This window comes from Papio anubis, unplaced genomic scaffold (genome assembly GCF_008728515.1).
Source record: "Papio anubis isolate 15944 unplaced genomic scaffold, Panubis1.0 scaffold239, whole genome shotgun sequence".
NCBI lineage: Eukaryota > Metazoa > Chordata > Mammalia > Primates > Cercopithecidae > Papio > Papio anubis.
This window is the reverse complement of record NW_022162448.1, coordinates 4,754-21,629: the sequence shown is the minus strand read 5'-3', so window position 1 is coordinate 21,629 and position 16,876 is coordinate 4,754. Positions and strand designations below refer to the sequence as shown.

General features: G+C 35.9%; 1 pseudogene; it reads right to left on the bottom strand.

The window, feature by feature from the left end:
- Nucleotides 1-445: 445 nt before the first annotated feature.
- On the bottom strand, nucleotides 446-3,110 carry LOC110741329 (annotated as a pseudogene).
- Between the last annotated feature and the right edge of the window lie 13,766 nt (nucleotides 3,111-16,876).

The following is a 16,876-nucleotide window of genomic DNA, read 5'->3' as shown; positions in this document are numbered from 1 at the left end:
GGCAATTGACCAGCAACGTGGACCTCACCTAGGAGCTTGTTACAAGTATAAAATTGGCCAGGCATGGTGGCTCACGCCTGTAATCCTAGTACTTTGGGAGGCCGAGATGGGTAAATCACTTGAGGTCAGGAGTTCAAAACTAGCCTGGCTAACATGACGAAACTCTGTCTCTACGAAAAATACAAAAAATAATAATAAATAAATAAATAAATAAATAAATAACAGGACTTGGTGGCATGCACCTGTAATCCCAGCTGCTCAGGAGGCTGAGGCAGGAGAATTGCTTGAACCCGGCAGGCAGAGGTTGTAGTGAGCCGAGATCATGCCACTGCACTCCAGCCTGCATGACAGAGCGAGACTCCATCTCAAAAAAAAAAAAAAAAAAAAGTAAAATTATACAACCTACTCTCACATAAGTTTTCAGAATCTTCATTTAAACAAGATCTTCAGGTGATACATGCACACATTGGAGTCTGAAAATTCTGTCCTGACAACATCTTCCCTAAATGTTAATCCAGGTCCAACATCTTCAATTACTGGGTAATAAGGGTAAGCTACCTTATAGTAGATAACTTCAATGTTTGTGATCTTCCTCATAAGAAAGGAAAAATCTGCTTCTTGCATCCAATTAGACCAAATTCTTGTTCTAGGGCCAATCAAAGTGAGTTTTATTCCTTTTTCAGAATAGTCTACTACATACTTCAAAACTTATTCTACATTCTTACTCTTCTCTTCTTCCAATTCCTTTAGTCAGTCCTCAATTTATAAAGGAATTATTCTTCTATGTTGGATGTTCTATCTAAACCCCATTCTGATGATTGGGAATCAGATGTAATTTCTCAATTTGAAATGTGGTATTCCAGTAATGAAAGCAGAATTGAGTGGCATCATTGTCTCTCACATTCTGCACATACTTTCTCTATTCTGCCTAAAGATTACATTTATCATACTTGAGAGACTGGGGACATAACATGAAGTGGGGGACTCATACTGAGTCTGTAATTTTCCGAGGTTATGTCTCCATTTTTAATTCTTTTAATTCAATATGTGTATATCATATCAATTCTTTGATGCCCCAAACATAACTCTAAAAAGTTTAACATGCATTGCTACACACATTTTTTAAATATCTGAAGCAATTTTCCTCTAAATTTACCATATTAGAGTGCATCCATGTGTAAGCAATCCTGCTTTGTATCATGGAGCCAAGATACTAAAAGATTAATAAAATAATTTGTAAAAGCTCCTTTCACAGACTAACAAATAATATATTTCCTCAAATGTTCTGGAATATACTACTGGCTTGTATTAGTGTATTCTGAATTTTCAGAAATAAATACCAGTCAATGGTTTGTCATTACAACTTAAAAGGAATCTGGTTGGGAAGACCTTCAAAATATTGGTCATTAAATCATAAATAAAATTTTTCTTACAACTGGACCTTGGTAAGTGGAGTGTCTTAACTTTTCTTAGTTCAAACTCTGCAAATTAACTCTCACGTTTATAATCATGCTCTTTTATGTGATTTAAGCAGAGATGCTGTTGGTCTATACTTTGTAAGAGAACAGGTAACTCTAGCACAGAAGAAACTATATAACATGGAACTAGGTAGGACTTCAATGGCACTACTCCATTTTTATTGATCCAGACTGTTGCTTTCAACCCTGCTTTCAATCCCCGGGTTGTACTCTGAGAGGAGTGCAGCAGTAATAAAACATGGATGGTGCTGGCTCTCCTCCCTCTGTTCTCCACCTACAACAGTGTCGAAGTAGGACTCAGCCACAAGCCTCAGTCTTCTCCCTCTGAGTCCGTCTGTCCCCATTCGTTAATAGAAGTAGGCGGACCTCCTTTTGAAGTTCAGTGAACATGGCTTTGACATCTTCTGCTAGTGTCATATGCTGTCACCTTTTAGATTTCCAAAGGAAGTAGCATTCTGCAGCTGATTTTCTACTGGCTGCACCAGCTTTTGTTTCCTGGATGGCTTTTTCCCAATGTGAAGTCCTTAGATCAGTAATGCACGTATTGTAAGGATGAACCATTCCTTGCTGAGTTTAACTTGAACTTTATCATAGACGGTGTTAGCCTCTTCCTTTTAATGGTATTTTAATTGTAGAAGCTTTATCATCTTCAGCACGCCTCTTTGGCTTGCCCAGGTGGTGTCGATGGGCGTGTTGTCCAGGTCAGAGTAAAGGGCCTGCAGGCGGCTCAGCCCCTTAATACCACATGCGCTGGGCTGCTGACCCCTGAATTTACTTAAAACAAACAAACTTTGCATTCCAATCACCTAACTTATTTAATTGAGAGATAAAGCATTATAAAGGCCTAAAACACTACATGAACTGACCTCATTACCTTTTAACTTTATCTTCTATTATTCTAACTTTCCCTCATATCCTCTTTACTCAAAAACTGTCTTATAAAATAATGGCTGCTCTGACCACCCAGATGCTTACCAACTCGATTTTCTTATTATTTATTTATTCAAATCACTTAACTTCCTCTAGTTATTAAACTTTACTTGCTTTCTTCATTTATTGCATGCCCCCCACCACCACCCCCATACCGTCAAATGCATGCTTGTGTGTTTTTTTCACATATTATTCCCATAATTGAGACTGCTGCATGGCACTCTGCAGGCAGTCAAAAATGTTTGCCGGCTGAATGAATGTGTAACCTGTTTTCACTTTAAACCCATCCGAGCACGTTTATAGACTGAGAAAAACAGCACTTACTTTATAGGATGTTGGTATGTGTGAAGTTCCCAGTCCCAGGTAAACCCTAACTATAGCTGCTTATATGATTTAGAACACATTTTTCTTCAGTCCACAATTCCCAATAGAACAAATTTTTGAAGATTATTAAACAAAGCTCATAATCTTTTTTGTCTTATTTCTTTTTAATAGTACCATTGCCAATAGTTATAACAAGTATTAGAGTTTTTCTAACTTAAATAAATATTTGTTAGATTTTGTCTTTTTTCTCTGTTTACCAGAAGTCATATTTGAATGGATTGTTTTTGGCTCACGTGTTAATGATTAGAAGGTGATGAGAAATAGTGCTAGCTCTTACCTGGAGGAGTAATGAGCCTTGGAAAAATCTGCAGACACGAATGTAACAGCTTTTGATAGGACGTCTGCTCACTAGCTTTCCCTATGTAGTCAATGATATTTACCTGAAAACATTGCCTGTCATGTACTAAAACAAACCAAAAGAAGAAAAAAGTGGGGAGGGGAGTTAATTTATATGTGAATGTAGATCTAGAAACTATATTAGAAAAAAAGAAGAAAAAACTTCTATTGGGTGTCTTGCATTTAAACAATCCCTTGTGTATCATGCAAAATCGATGGTTATGTGCATTTTTTCTCTGCTAACTCCAGACTAAAATGACAGCCAATGAAAGTGAACTCCTCCCTTAGAAATAGCTAGAGGTTATACCTATCTATAATGTTTAATACTTATTATTTTAGTAATACTGCCAGTGTTCATCTCCGAGACACCAATGCTATCTTAGAAAATTTAGTAAAAAGTGAGCATGTATAAGAAAAAAGTTTGGTACAATAATCCATTCAAAAAGGAGATAGGTGTTAATAACAGGTTTATAAATAGGTATATCTATTTATAATAGGCATAGATATACCTATTTATAAACCTGTTATTAACAGGACGGAAGGAAGGAAGGAAGGAAGGAAGGAAGGAAGGAAGGAAGGAAGGAAGAAGGAAAAAAGGGAGGGAGGGAGGAAGAAGTTAGAAGGCAAGGAAGGAGGGAGGGAAGGAAGGAAGAAAGGAGGGAAAAAAGAAAGCGGGAAAAGAAGGAAGGAGGGAAGGAGGGAGGCAGAGAGGGGAAGGAGGGAAGGGCATGACGAGAAGGGAAAGGATGGAGGGAGGAGACTGTTAAAGCAAAACATATAACCATTGTATTCATTACTTGCAAAGGGGATGTCTGAATATTCATTTCTGTGAATGTATTTATATTTATAAAGGTTTTTTGTGTATCTGCGGACTTCCAAACACTAGAAACAAGAGTTAACCATTGCAGTGTCAAACTTCTCTTTCCATAGTAAGCCAAAATTTTTAATAACATTTTGTTTTCTTTGTTTCTCATCTTGTAGTACATTTTTGTACTGTGTTAGAGATTTTCATATTTTCTCATCTATGCCAAATATTCAGAATATTTATATTTCCCATCACTGAATTATCAAAAGAAGAAAAAAATATTTTTAGTGTCATGGCTAATGAGGATGAGTGTGGTAGTGGGAGAGAAGATCGAAAGGAGGTAGCTCAAAAGGTGATGAAAATGTCTAAATTTAAAGGTCATTTTCAGGTACTAGTTTTACTTGAGCAAATATTCCTACCAATTATTGCATTTTCATCCTTATTGAAAAAAAAGCTTTATGTGTTTTCCTGACAAAAATTATGTTGTTTTTGTTTCTATTTTCTTTTTTTCATTTTTAAACAAACGGACAGTTTATTTGCAGATTCTTCTTTGATAGATAGTATAATAAAACAAAATTGATAGACCCGGTCATTTTGTTTCTGTCCTATATTTCTTTTAGGGAAGTCTATTTTTCAACATTGTGATACATATATGAAATTTAAACCTGGCACCAATCTGATGTGTACTGATAGGGAGTGAATAATTCAGGGACAAGCAGCATCAGCATCAAGAAACTTGCTAGAAACTCAAGTTACCAGCATCCCTTCAGATGTACAGAATCACACTCTTTGTGAATGAGGTTATCCAATATCTTCCAGACAATCCTTAGGCATAATAATATCTGAAAACAACTCCTCTAAACAGAGAATCTTAGACTTCAACATCTGTGAAAAACAGCTGGGGTTCTAAGAAGAAATTCACAGTTGTGGGCATAAATCCTAAAGCATTGAATGTACTAAACTTGGTCTAGTGCCCAGCAATCTGCATCACTTCTATGTTACTCTAAAGTCTATAGTCTGAAAACTAAGCTGGAGTTGCTCAAGATTAATCTTTAGTTATAGCAGCTATTCGCACTGGAATTTCCCTAAAGTCCTGCATCTTTATTTCCATAAGTTGATCCTGATCAGAGCAAAACACAAGCAAACTAACAAGTAAACAACGCTCTTACCTTACAGAAGAATGTTCAACATCTTCACAGTGGCATGGTCCTCCTATCACAGTCTGTTCCCAGCTTACCTAACTAACCTCATCTTCAGCCACTTCTTGTAAACTGTGTGTGTTCTCACCACTGTGTTACGTGCTCTCTTCACCTTCATATATTTGTTTGTTTCTTTTGCACAGAATGGTCTTCTTCCCTAATCTTCCTGTTAAATATCTGTGTACTACTCAAAAGTCACCTTTTTTTTTTCAAAGAATTATCTGAATATTTATAATATTTATTTTGTGGCATAAATGATTATTTATTCCAAGATCACTTTATTTATATATATATATATTTCAGAAACTATATGGATAAATATTTCATATTGTGTTGTAAGTAAGTAGTTTTTCATATCACATCTTTTTGGAAACACTAAGAAAACTCCATTAGACTACGTTGGTAGGAACTTTTTGACAACTGGATACAGGTCTCACTTATTCTGGCTACCCATCATAACCCCTATTACATATGAGAGTCACAATAAATACTTTTCCAAATGTTTTGTTCAACTTTGTTTCAGTAGAAAAAGTGAAATCACATATATATAGAAAACATTGAATAGTTGAAGATTCTGAGTTGAGGTTCAACCTCAATTTGCCAACTAAGGGACTTTGAGTAAGTTCTAAGCCTCTCCGGACTTTATATCACTCATCTGGTTAAAGAAAAGACCAGAATACAGTAAGTTTCCATCATTAAAAAATATAAAAATAAGTATTTCTTTTCTTCTTCAAAGGTAATCTTACGTGAACCTTACTTGAAATTCTATCACATAATATAATAAAAGCTAAGCTACTCCATTTGAAGAGGGAGATTGAGGAGGAGGACAAAACCTTCCAGGAAAAATATGAAAGGATATGTACCCTAAATTAATATATGTTTGATTATTTCTATGGGTATTATGAAAGGCAAAACTCTAGTATGTGTGATAAAATCAGGATTAAGCATCGTATTTCTACCATGTGTATCTTATATTAATATAACCTTTTTATTTTATAATATGTCACTACATTTTTAATATTTAGAAAGTTGAGAGGAGACTGATTTGCCGGAAAACTAAATCTCCCATGTGGAATGGCCTTGCAGCAATCAAATTCTTTCTTTACTGCAATACCATGGTCTCCGTGAATTGGCTTTGTCTGTGCAATGGGCAAGAAGAACCCATTGTATAATTACAAATTTGAGGGCTCATCTTGGATTTGCCCTTTCAGGTGCCTACCCACAGTTTCTCAGCCCCCGACTGGTACAACAGATCTGGAGGTAAACTCTGGTGGCCACTTAACTGTTTTTGAGGGACTCTTCTGGCACCATCTCTATTGGTGAGATGCTGTTGAATCATAGTGCCTAGGCCTACTTGCAATAGAGAAATATTTTTTAAAAATATTCATCTTCACAGATATGAGGTGCTATCTCATTGCAGTTTTGGTTTGCATTTTGCTCATGATTAGTGTTTCAAGAATATTTTATATACATGCTGGCAATTTGTATGTCTTATTTTAGAGAAATATTTCTTCAAGTTCTTTACCCATTTTTTTTTAAATCAGGCAGGACTTTCATTAAAGTCGTGAATTCATTTTGAATTTATTTTTGTACATGGCATAAGATACATGTTTAATTATATTCCTTTGCATGTGAATATCTGGTTTTCCCAACATTATTTGTAAAAGAAACTATATATTCACAATTATGTAGTCTTGCCTCCCATGTTGAATATTATTTGATCAACCCTTTCCTTTCCCAGGAAGAAGTTAGGAGTAGGAGGTTATCACCTACTTGTTTCATGCTGAGCCAGGGAGAAGGACTATGAAAGTGAGTGCTCTACACTATGACCTTTGTTCTCAGTGGGCATCAACCTGGTACACTTCCTGTTAATGCTTAGATTCAGGCAAGACAAAAATCATTTTATTGGGAAATGCTTCAAAAAGTCTTAATATTGGAAACATATTTTAGTCTCCTCTTTTCCTTCCTGGGAAAAAGAGATGGGCTAGGAATTTTCCTCTAATTGCAATAGACTTAGTTGGAGGGAGGAACTATGGTAAGTGATTGCCATAATTTTTTTTACAGGCTTTGATGTTGCTAATTTTTTGTTTGTTTGTTTTTTGAGACAAGGTTTTACCTTGTCACTCAGTCTGGAAAGCAGTGGTGTGATCTTAGCTGCCTGTAGCCTGGACATTCCCAAGCTCAGTTGATCCTCCCACCTCAGCCTCCCAAGTAGCTGGGACTACAGGCACACACCACCATCCTCGCTCAGCTTTTTTTTTTTTTTAAGATGGGGGTTTGCAATGTTGCCCAGGCTGCTCTTGAACTCCTGGGCTCAAGCCATCTGCCTGCCTCGGTCTCCTAAAGTGCTAGACTTACAGGCATGAGCCACCATGCCCAGCCTGATGTTGCGATTTTATGTTCACCTGAGGTACTTAAGCTTCTTAACTGGTTTCAGGATTTTGTATAGATAAAATTGGTCCGTGTATTAATGTTGAGTTTGTGTCTCTATGGGGAGTGGAGGGTTTCAGGTATCTTGTTCTGTCTTCTTACTGCTGTGATTTTTATAATAGAAACACTCATTCACCTTCACTCCACATTAGTGTTCATTAAAGTGTTAATTATTTTAGTTAATTAGTTCTTTATATACATAAAGTTAGTTGCCCAGTGATTATGGTCACTGAGCCACTAATGCTGGCAGGGCCACTCTGTCCCTGCACTTTTGCACCAATGGACTAGGTTGTTTGTTTTCAAAAATGTATATGCTATTTATGCTTTTTGCTGTCATTATATAATTAATTTAAATATAATATTTTTGTGAAAATTTTATTGTGAAAAGAAAGTTCTACTATAATACAAAAAAAGATGCTAAAATAATTTTGTTCGGTTGTAGAAAATACCATTTTATAATTTTAAAATTATGAAAATATACATTTTTTTCTGTAGAAATACGACTATTTTGTTTTATTATTTGACTTATTTTATTATTTTACTTGATATTGTATAGATTCTGTGTGGATTTTTTTTACAAATCCATAATATGTACACATGTTTATAGCATACATGTAATATTCTGATAAAATTATATACTGTGTAATGACAAAATCAGAGTATTTATGATATTCATCATCTTAAATATTTACTGTTTATTTGTGTTTGGATCATTTTAAATCTTCTCTTCTAGCTATTTTGAAATATAAAATAAATTATTGTGAACTATATTCACCACAGTTATTAAATACTAGAACTTATTTCTTCCAATTGTATGTTTGTACCCATTAACCAGCCTCTCTCCATGCCTATCCCATCCCAAATCCTTTAAAACTTTGAACAACCACCATTCTGCTTTCTATCCCCATGATGTCAACATTTTTGTCCGCCACATATAAGTGAGAACATGCAACATTTGTCTTTCTGTGCCTCGCTTATTTCACTTACCATAATGACTTCCAGTTTCATTCGTGTTCCTACAAATGATAGAATTATGTTATTTTTGTCTGAATATTATTTTATTGTGTATATAGACCACAGTTTAAAAAATACGTATATTCACTGATGAACATTTAGGTTGATTCCATATCTTGGCTATTGAGACTGGTGCTATAATACAGATGGGGGTGTAGATATCTCTCTAATAAACTGATTTTCTCTCCTTTAGATAAATGCCTAGTAGTAGGACTGCTGGATCATATAGTAGTTCTATTTTTAGTTCTCTGAGAAACCTTCATATTATTTTTCATAATGGCTGTACTAATTTATATTCTCATCAATGGTGTATAAGAGTTTACTTTTCACCACATCTTTACCAACATTTATTATTGTTTGTCTTTGTGATAACAGCCATTCTAACTGGGATAAGAGACATCTCATTGTAGTTTTGAGTTGCATGTCCCTGATGATTAGTATTGTTGTGCCTTTCTGTTGCACATGCAGATTTCTTCTTAATATGTTTAAATTATTCGTTAAGAACTCAAAGGTATATTTGTTGCGATAGAAAATCTCAATTAGTACACTTACTTGAAAAATCTTTTGTCTAAATCAAACCAAATAAGTGTAAAATAAATGTACCTCTGTATATTAAAAGTTAAAATAAAATGTTATATATCTATAGATACATATATCTTCTGTAGATAGATAAAATATATCCCTATGTATCTATATATAAAAGAGATAAATGTGTCTGTTTATTTCTTCTTTGAAATGATTCTCTATGATAAATGACTTTTCCTATTAACTGCCTTACTAGTAGTCCTGGTGACGTTTAATAAAATCCTATGTGGTTTATTAAATGAGGAACATCTCTAAACCACTAAGTGTTAATCATGAAACCAAACAAATGTAACTCACTGTCATTCATTATACAACAAAATCAGGGGAGAAAAAATAGATATCACTTGATTTAGATAACAATAACTCATTTTTAAGGAAGTTACATAAATTAGATAAATTGGTATATATAGCCACATATAATGTTAGTAAAATTTAAAATGTTATATCCAGAGTGATATTAATTTGGCTAACAGTCAACTTTAGTAGAATGTTTCTCATTTTTTAGAGGGTGTCTGGGTTTGCAAAATATTTTTATGAATGATTCACTGTAGAGGCAAAGAGAGCAATGTCTATTCAAGAAATAAAGATAGCAATTAATTTGTTCAGAACAGAAAAATAATATATAAGCAGTTCTTTTTTTCTTATTTTTTAAATTTTCAATTTTTGTGGGTTCATAGTAGGTGTATAGATTTGTGGGATACATGATATATTTTGAAATAAGCATACAGTGTCAAATAGTCACATCATGAAGAACTGGGTATTCATTCCTTCAAGTATTTATTATTTCTGTTACAAACAATCCAATTAAACTCTTTTAGTTACTATCTTTTATTCTCCAACTTTTATTTTAAGTTCCAGGGTACATGTGCAGGATGTGCAGGTTTGTTACACAGGTAAACGTGTGCTATGGTGGTTTGCCACACAGATCAACCCATCACCTCGGTATGAAGCCCAGCGTGCATTAGCTATTGTACCTGGTGTTCTCTCTACCCTAACCCTCCCCAACAGGCCCCACTGTGTGTTGTTCCCCGCAGATGTGTCCATATCTTCTCACTGCTCAGCTTGCAATTACATGCGAGAGAATGTGTTGTTTGGTGTTCTGCTCCTGCATTAGTTTGCTGAGGATGTTGGCGTCCAGCTCCATTCACATCACTGCAAAGAAACATGATCTTGTTCCTTTTCATGACTGCATAGTATTTCATGGCGTATATGTGTCACTTTTTTTTTTTTTTGAGACGGAGTCTCGCTGTGCTCCCAGGCTGGAGTGCAGTGGCGTGATCTCGGCTCACTGCAAGCTCCGCCTCCCGGGTTCACGCCATTCTCCCACCTCAGCCTCCCAAGTAGCTGAGACTACAGGCGCCCGCCACCACGCCCGGCTAGTTTTTTGTATTTTTAGTAGAGACAGGGTTTCACCATGTTAGCCAGGATAGTCTCGATCTCCTGACCTCGTGATCCACTCGCCTCGGCCTCCCAAAGTGCTGGGATTACAGGCTTGAGCCACCGCGTCCGGCCACATTTTCTTTATCATTGATGGACATGCTATCATTGATGAGCATTTGGGTTGATTCCACGTCTTTACTATTGTGAATCATGCTACAATGAGCATATGTGCACATGTATTTTTATAATAGAATGATTTATAATCTTTTGGGTATGTATCAAGTAGTGAGATTGCTGGGCCAAACGGTATTTCTGCTTCTATATATTTGAAGAATTGCCACACTGTCTTCCACAATGGTTGAACTGATTTACATTCCCATCAACAGTGTAAAAATGTTACTTTTTCTTCACAACCTCCCCAGCATCAGTTGTTTCTTGACTTTTTAATAATTGCCATTCTGACTGGCATGATATGGTATCTCGCTGTAGTTTTTATTTGCATTTCTGTAATGATCAGTGCTGTTGAATTTTTTTTCATATATTTGTTGGCTGCATGAGTGCCTTCTTTTGAGAAGTATCTGTTCATGTTTTTAGCCGACTTTTTAATGGGGTTGTTTTTTCTTGTAAATTTAAGTTCCTTGTACACTCTAAATATTAGACCTTTGTCAGATGGATAGATTGCAAAAATTTTCTCCCGTTGTAGGTTGTCTATTAGCTCTGATTGCTCTTTAGTTTAATTGGATCCCATTTGTCAATTTTTGCTTTTGTTGCAATTGCTTTCAGCGAGTTCATCATAAAATCTTTGCCTGTGCCTATGTCCTGAATGACATCCTACAGCACAATTTTAGTTATTTTAAAGTGTACGATTAAGCTATTATTGACTGCAGTCACTGTTGTACAATCAAGTAGTATGTCTTAGTCATTATATTTTTTGTACCCATTAACCATTGTCACCTCCCCCTAATTCCCCTATTACTCTTTCCAGCCTCTGATAACCATTCTTCTACTCTCTATTCCCATGAGTTCAATTATTTTAATATTTGGATCCCACAAATAAGTAAGAGCATGTGATATTTGTCTTTCTGTGCCTGACTTATTTCACTTAACATAATGATCTCCAGTTCCATGCATGTTGTTACAAATAAAAGCATCTCATTCTTTTTTTTTTTTTAATCTGAATAGTATTCCCTTGTGTATATGTACCACATTTTCTTTATTCATTTATCTGTTTATGGACACTTATATTGCTTCCAAATCTCAGCTATTGTAAACAGTGCTGCAAAAAAATAGGACAGTATGGATTTTTTTTCACTATACTGATTTTCTTTCTTTTGGGTGTATACCCAGGTGTAGAATTGCTGGATCATATATTAGCTATATTTTTTGTTTTTAGAAGGATTACCAAACTGTTCTCCTTAGTGTTTGTATTAATTAACCTTTCCCCAAACAGGGCATGAGGGTTCTATTTTTCTCCACATACTTACCAGCTTTCGTTATTACTTGTCTTTTGGATATAAGCCATTTTAACTGGGATGAAATATTATCTCATTATAGTTTTGATTTGCCTGATTTATCTGATGATCAGCGATGTTGGGAACTTTTTGATATGCCTTTTTGCCATTTGTATGTCTTCTTTTGAGAAATGTCTATTCAAATGTTTTGCCCATTTTTTAATCGGATTATTAATTTTTTTCTTATAGAGTGGTTTGAGGTCCTTATATATTCTGGTTATTAATCCCTTGTCACATGTTTAGCTTGCACATATTTCCTCCCGTCCTGTGGGTTGCCTCTTCACTTTACTGATTGTTTTCCTTTGATGTGCAGAAGCTTTTTAACTTGATAAAATACCATGTGCCCATTTTTTTCTTGGTTGCCTGTGCTTGTAGAGTATTGCTCAAGAAACTTTTGCCCAGACCAATATCCTGGAGATTTTTCCCAATGTTTTCTTGTAGTAGTTTCACAGCCTAAGGTCTTAAAGACTGTAATAAATTTTGATTTGATTTTTGTAGATGGTGAGAGATAGGGGTCTAGTTTCATCATTCTTCTGCATATGAATATCCAGTTTTCCCAGCACCATTTATTGAAGAGACTCTTATTTTCCCAGCATATGTTTCTGGCACCTTTGTTGAAAATGAGTTTAGTATAGGTATGTAGATTTGTTTCTAGGTTATCTATTCTGTTGCATTGATTTATGTGTCTGTTTTTATGCCGATACCATACTGTCTTGGTTACTGTAGCTCTGAAGTATAATTTGAAGTCAGGTAATGTGATTCCTCTAGTTCTGTTCTTCTTGCTTATGATATCTTTGGCTATTCTGTGTCTTTTGTCATTCCATATAAATTTTAGGATTTTATTTTCTATTTTTGTAAAGAATGTCATTGGAATTTTTTAGGGATTAAATTGTATCTGTAGATTGCTTTGGGTAATATGGACATTTTAACAATATTGATTCTTCCTATCCATGCACATAGAGTATTTTTACATTGTTTGGTGTCCTATTCCATTTTTTTATCAATGTTTTATAATTTCATTATAGAGATCTTTCACTTCTTTGGTTAATTCCTAGTTATTTAATTTTATGTGTGGCTATTGTAAGTGGAATTATCTTAATTTTTCCTGATTTTTAACATGTTTTACTTAAAATTGTTATATTTTCTTGCTAAATTGACCCTTTTATCTTTATACAGTGACCTTCTTTGTCTCTTCTTAGAGTCTTTGTCTTTTGTCTAAGTATAGTGACTCTCGCTTTTTGTTTGTTTGTTTGTTTGTTTCCAATGGCATGAGGTATCTTTTTCCATCCCTTAATTTTTAGTCTCTGTGTGTTTTAGAAGTGAAGGATGTTTCTTGTAGGTGACAGATCAATGAGTGTTCTTTTGTTTATTCATTTAGCCACTCTGTCTTTTGATTGGAGAGTTTACTCCACTTACATTCAATGTTGTTATTAACAAGTAAGGACTTACTCCTGACATTTTGTTATTTGTTTTCTTGCTGTTTTGTGGTGTTCGCCTCTTAATTTTTTTTTCCTATCTTCCCATAGTGAAGGCAATTTTACCCTGTTATATAGTTTAGTTACCTGCTTTTTAAATTTTTGTTTATCTAGTGTATGTTTTTTTTTGTTTGAAGTTACCATGAGGCTTACAAATACTATTATTTGCAAAATAACCCATTATTTTCACCCAATAAAAACCTAACACTTTTTGAATAAACAAATAAACAAAAAGAAAACTAAGAAAATTATATACCCTAACTTCATCCTCTCACTTTTTTATTTTTTGTTGTTTCTATTTATGTATTATTGTATTGTGTATATCTTGAAAAATTGTTGTAGTTACTATTTTTGATTGGTCCATTGATTACTCTTTTTACTTGGGATAAGAGTAGTTTACACACCACAGTTATAGTGTTATAATATTCTGTGTTTTTCTGTGTACTTACTATTACCAGTGAGTTTTGTACCTTTGACATGATTACTTATTGCTCATTAAAATTTTTTCTTTCTCACTGAAGTACTCTTTTTTAGCATATCTTGTAGGACAGGTCTGGTGTTGATAAAATCCCTCAGCTTTTGTTTGTCTAGTAAAGTCTTTTTTTTCTCCATGTTTGAAGGATATTTTCCAGATATACTATCCTAGGGCAAAAGTTGTTTCCTTCAGCATCTTAAATATGTTGTGCCACTGTCTCCTGGCCTGTAAGGTTTCCACTGAAAAGTCTGCTGTGAGATGTATTGGAGCTCCATTGTATGTTATTTGTTTCTTTTCTCTTTCTGCTTTTAGGATCTTTTCTTTATTCTTGACCTTTGAGAGTTTTATTATTAAATGCCTTGAGGTAGTCTTCTTCGGGGTAACTCTGCTTGGTGTTCTGTAACCTTCTTGTACTTGGTTATTGATAGCTTTCACTAAGTTTAGAAAGTTATTATCCATTATTATCTTTTTGCATAACAACATAACCACATCTTTTTCTGTACCTCCTCTTTAAGGCCAACAACTCAGATTTGTCTTTTGGAGGCTGTTTTCTAGGTCCTACAGATGTGCATCATTGTTTTCTTTTCTTTTATGTTTTGTCTCCTCTAGCTCTATATTTTCTAGTAGCCTGTGTTCAAGCCCAGTAAATCTTTCTTCTGCTTTATTAATTCTATTAAAGGACCCTGATGCATTCTTCAATTTGCCAATTGCGTTTTTCAGCTCCAGCATGCCTGTTTGATTCTTTTTATTTCAATCTCTTTATCAAATTTATCTGATATAATTGTGAATTTCTTCTCTGTGTTATCTTAATTTTCTGTGTGTTTTTCCTCAACACAGCTATTTTGAGTTCTGTGTCTGGAAGGATACATAACTGTTTCTGCAGGATTTGTCCTTGTTTCTTATTTAGTTCATTTGATGAGGTCATGTTTTCCTGGATGGTGCTGATGCTACTTGATGTTCTTTGGTGTCTGGGCATTGCATATTTTGGTATTTATTTTAGTCTTTATTTTCTGAGCTTGTACCTGTTCTTCTTGGGAACGCTTTCCAGATATTTGAAAGGATTTGGGGGTTGTTATCTAAGCTGTATCTGCTTTAGGAAGCTCAGTAATGCTGCAGTTCTTGCAGACTCTTAGAGATTACTTCTTGATGGTCTTGGACAAAATCCAGCTGAATTCTCTGGATTACCGAGTGGAGATTTTTACTCTGTTCTCTTACCTTTTCCCCTCAAAACAGTCTCTCTCTCTGTTCTGAGTCACCTGAATCTGGGGGTGGAGTGACACAAGCTCTCCTGTGACCACCACCACTATGACAGCACTGAGTCAGCCCTGAAGCCAGCACAGCCCTGGGTCTTGCCCAAGGCCTGCTGTAACCACTCCCTGGCTACTGCCTATGTTCACTCAAGTCCCCTGGGCTCTAGAATCAGCAGCTGGCAAATCTAGCCAGGCTGTTTCCTTCACTTCAGGGTGATGAGATCCCTCACTCCTGCATGGATCCTGAAATGCCATCCAGGAACTACGGACTAGAGTCAAAATCCTTAAAATTGCCCCTGACGTTTTGTTGTACTGCAGCTGAACTGGCGCTTAAATCACAAGATGGAGTCCTTCTCACTCTTTCCTCCCTTTTCTAAAGGCAGAGGAGCCTCACTCCATAACCATCACCACAGGCCCATATGGAGTTCTGACAGACTACCATTGATGTTCTCTCATGGCCCAAGGTCTGTTACATCAGCTTGTGATGAATGCTGCCCAGTCTAAATCTCACCCTTCAATGTAGTAGGCAGGTCTAGAGTTGCTACTCAAGAGTGAAGTCCCAAAACCAGTGACTCCAAAGGCCTGCTTGGTGCTCTACCCCACCCTGTGGACATCTTAAAGTACTTAAAGTGAAGACAAGACAATGTCCCCTTTACTTTTCCCTCTGCTTTTCTCAAGCAGAAGGAATTTTACCCCATAGCCACCACACTGATAATGTCCTGAGTCACACCTGAAGCCAATGGATTACATAGGCTTACACAAGGCCCTCAACATAGTACTCAGGTATCATTGTTGGTTATTCAGGGCTCAGGGGTTCTTCAGGTAGCAGGTAATGAAAGCTGTCAGGAGAGTGGGTCTTTTCTTTGAAGGCATTGACCCAGGGTATGTCTAGGAATGTTGCCTTGAAACTATGGTCTGGAATAAGGCCTCACAACACTGACCAGTACTCTATCCTCTTTGGCTGAGCTCATATCCAAGATGCAATACAAAGTCCTCCCTACTCTTCCCTTTCCTCTCCTCAAGTAGAAAGAAAGTGTCTCTTTTGGAGCCATAATCTGTGCTACCTGGGGTTAGGAGAGAGGTGATGTCAGCACTTTCTTAGCTTCCCCAGCTGTCTCAGTGGGTCACATGCACCCCACTCCCTACCCCCTTCCAGTATATTTTTTCTCGGCCCCATTCAACCATGGACTCCACTAAGATTTTCAGTCTTTATGGCCTAGATTGCCTTTCAAGTTTACTTAGAGACCCAGATCCAGAGCAGATTGGCCTTTGGTGGGGAGGTTTGCAGGAACTCAAGTTCATACTTCTGGTTTCAGCAATTCAGCTTTGGCTGTAGCTGGTTTAAATGCTCCCTCTTTGGGTGAGCCTCAGGTGAGTTTGTTCTGTTTGTTTTTTTGTTTATTTGTTTATTTGTTTGTTTCCTGCTAACAGGACAGCACTGAGTTCAGTGTCTCATAATTGCTATGTTCTCCTTACCTCAGCAAACAGAGATGCTCTTCCCACCATGATGGGGGTGACTGGGGGATGGCAATGGCAATTAAACACTGTTTTATTTAAGTGAAAGCAAGTTTATTAAGAAAGTAAAGGAATAAAAGAATGGGTACTCCACGGGCTGAGGAGCCAA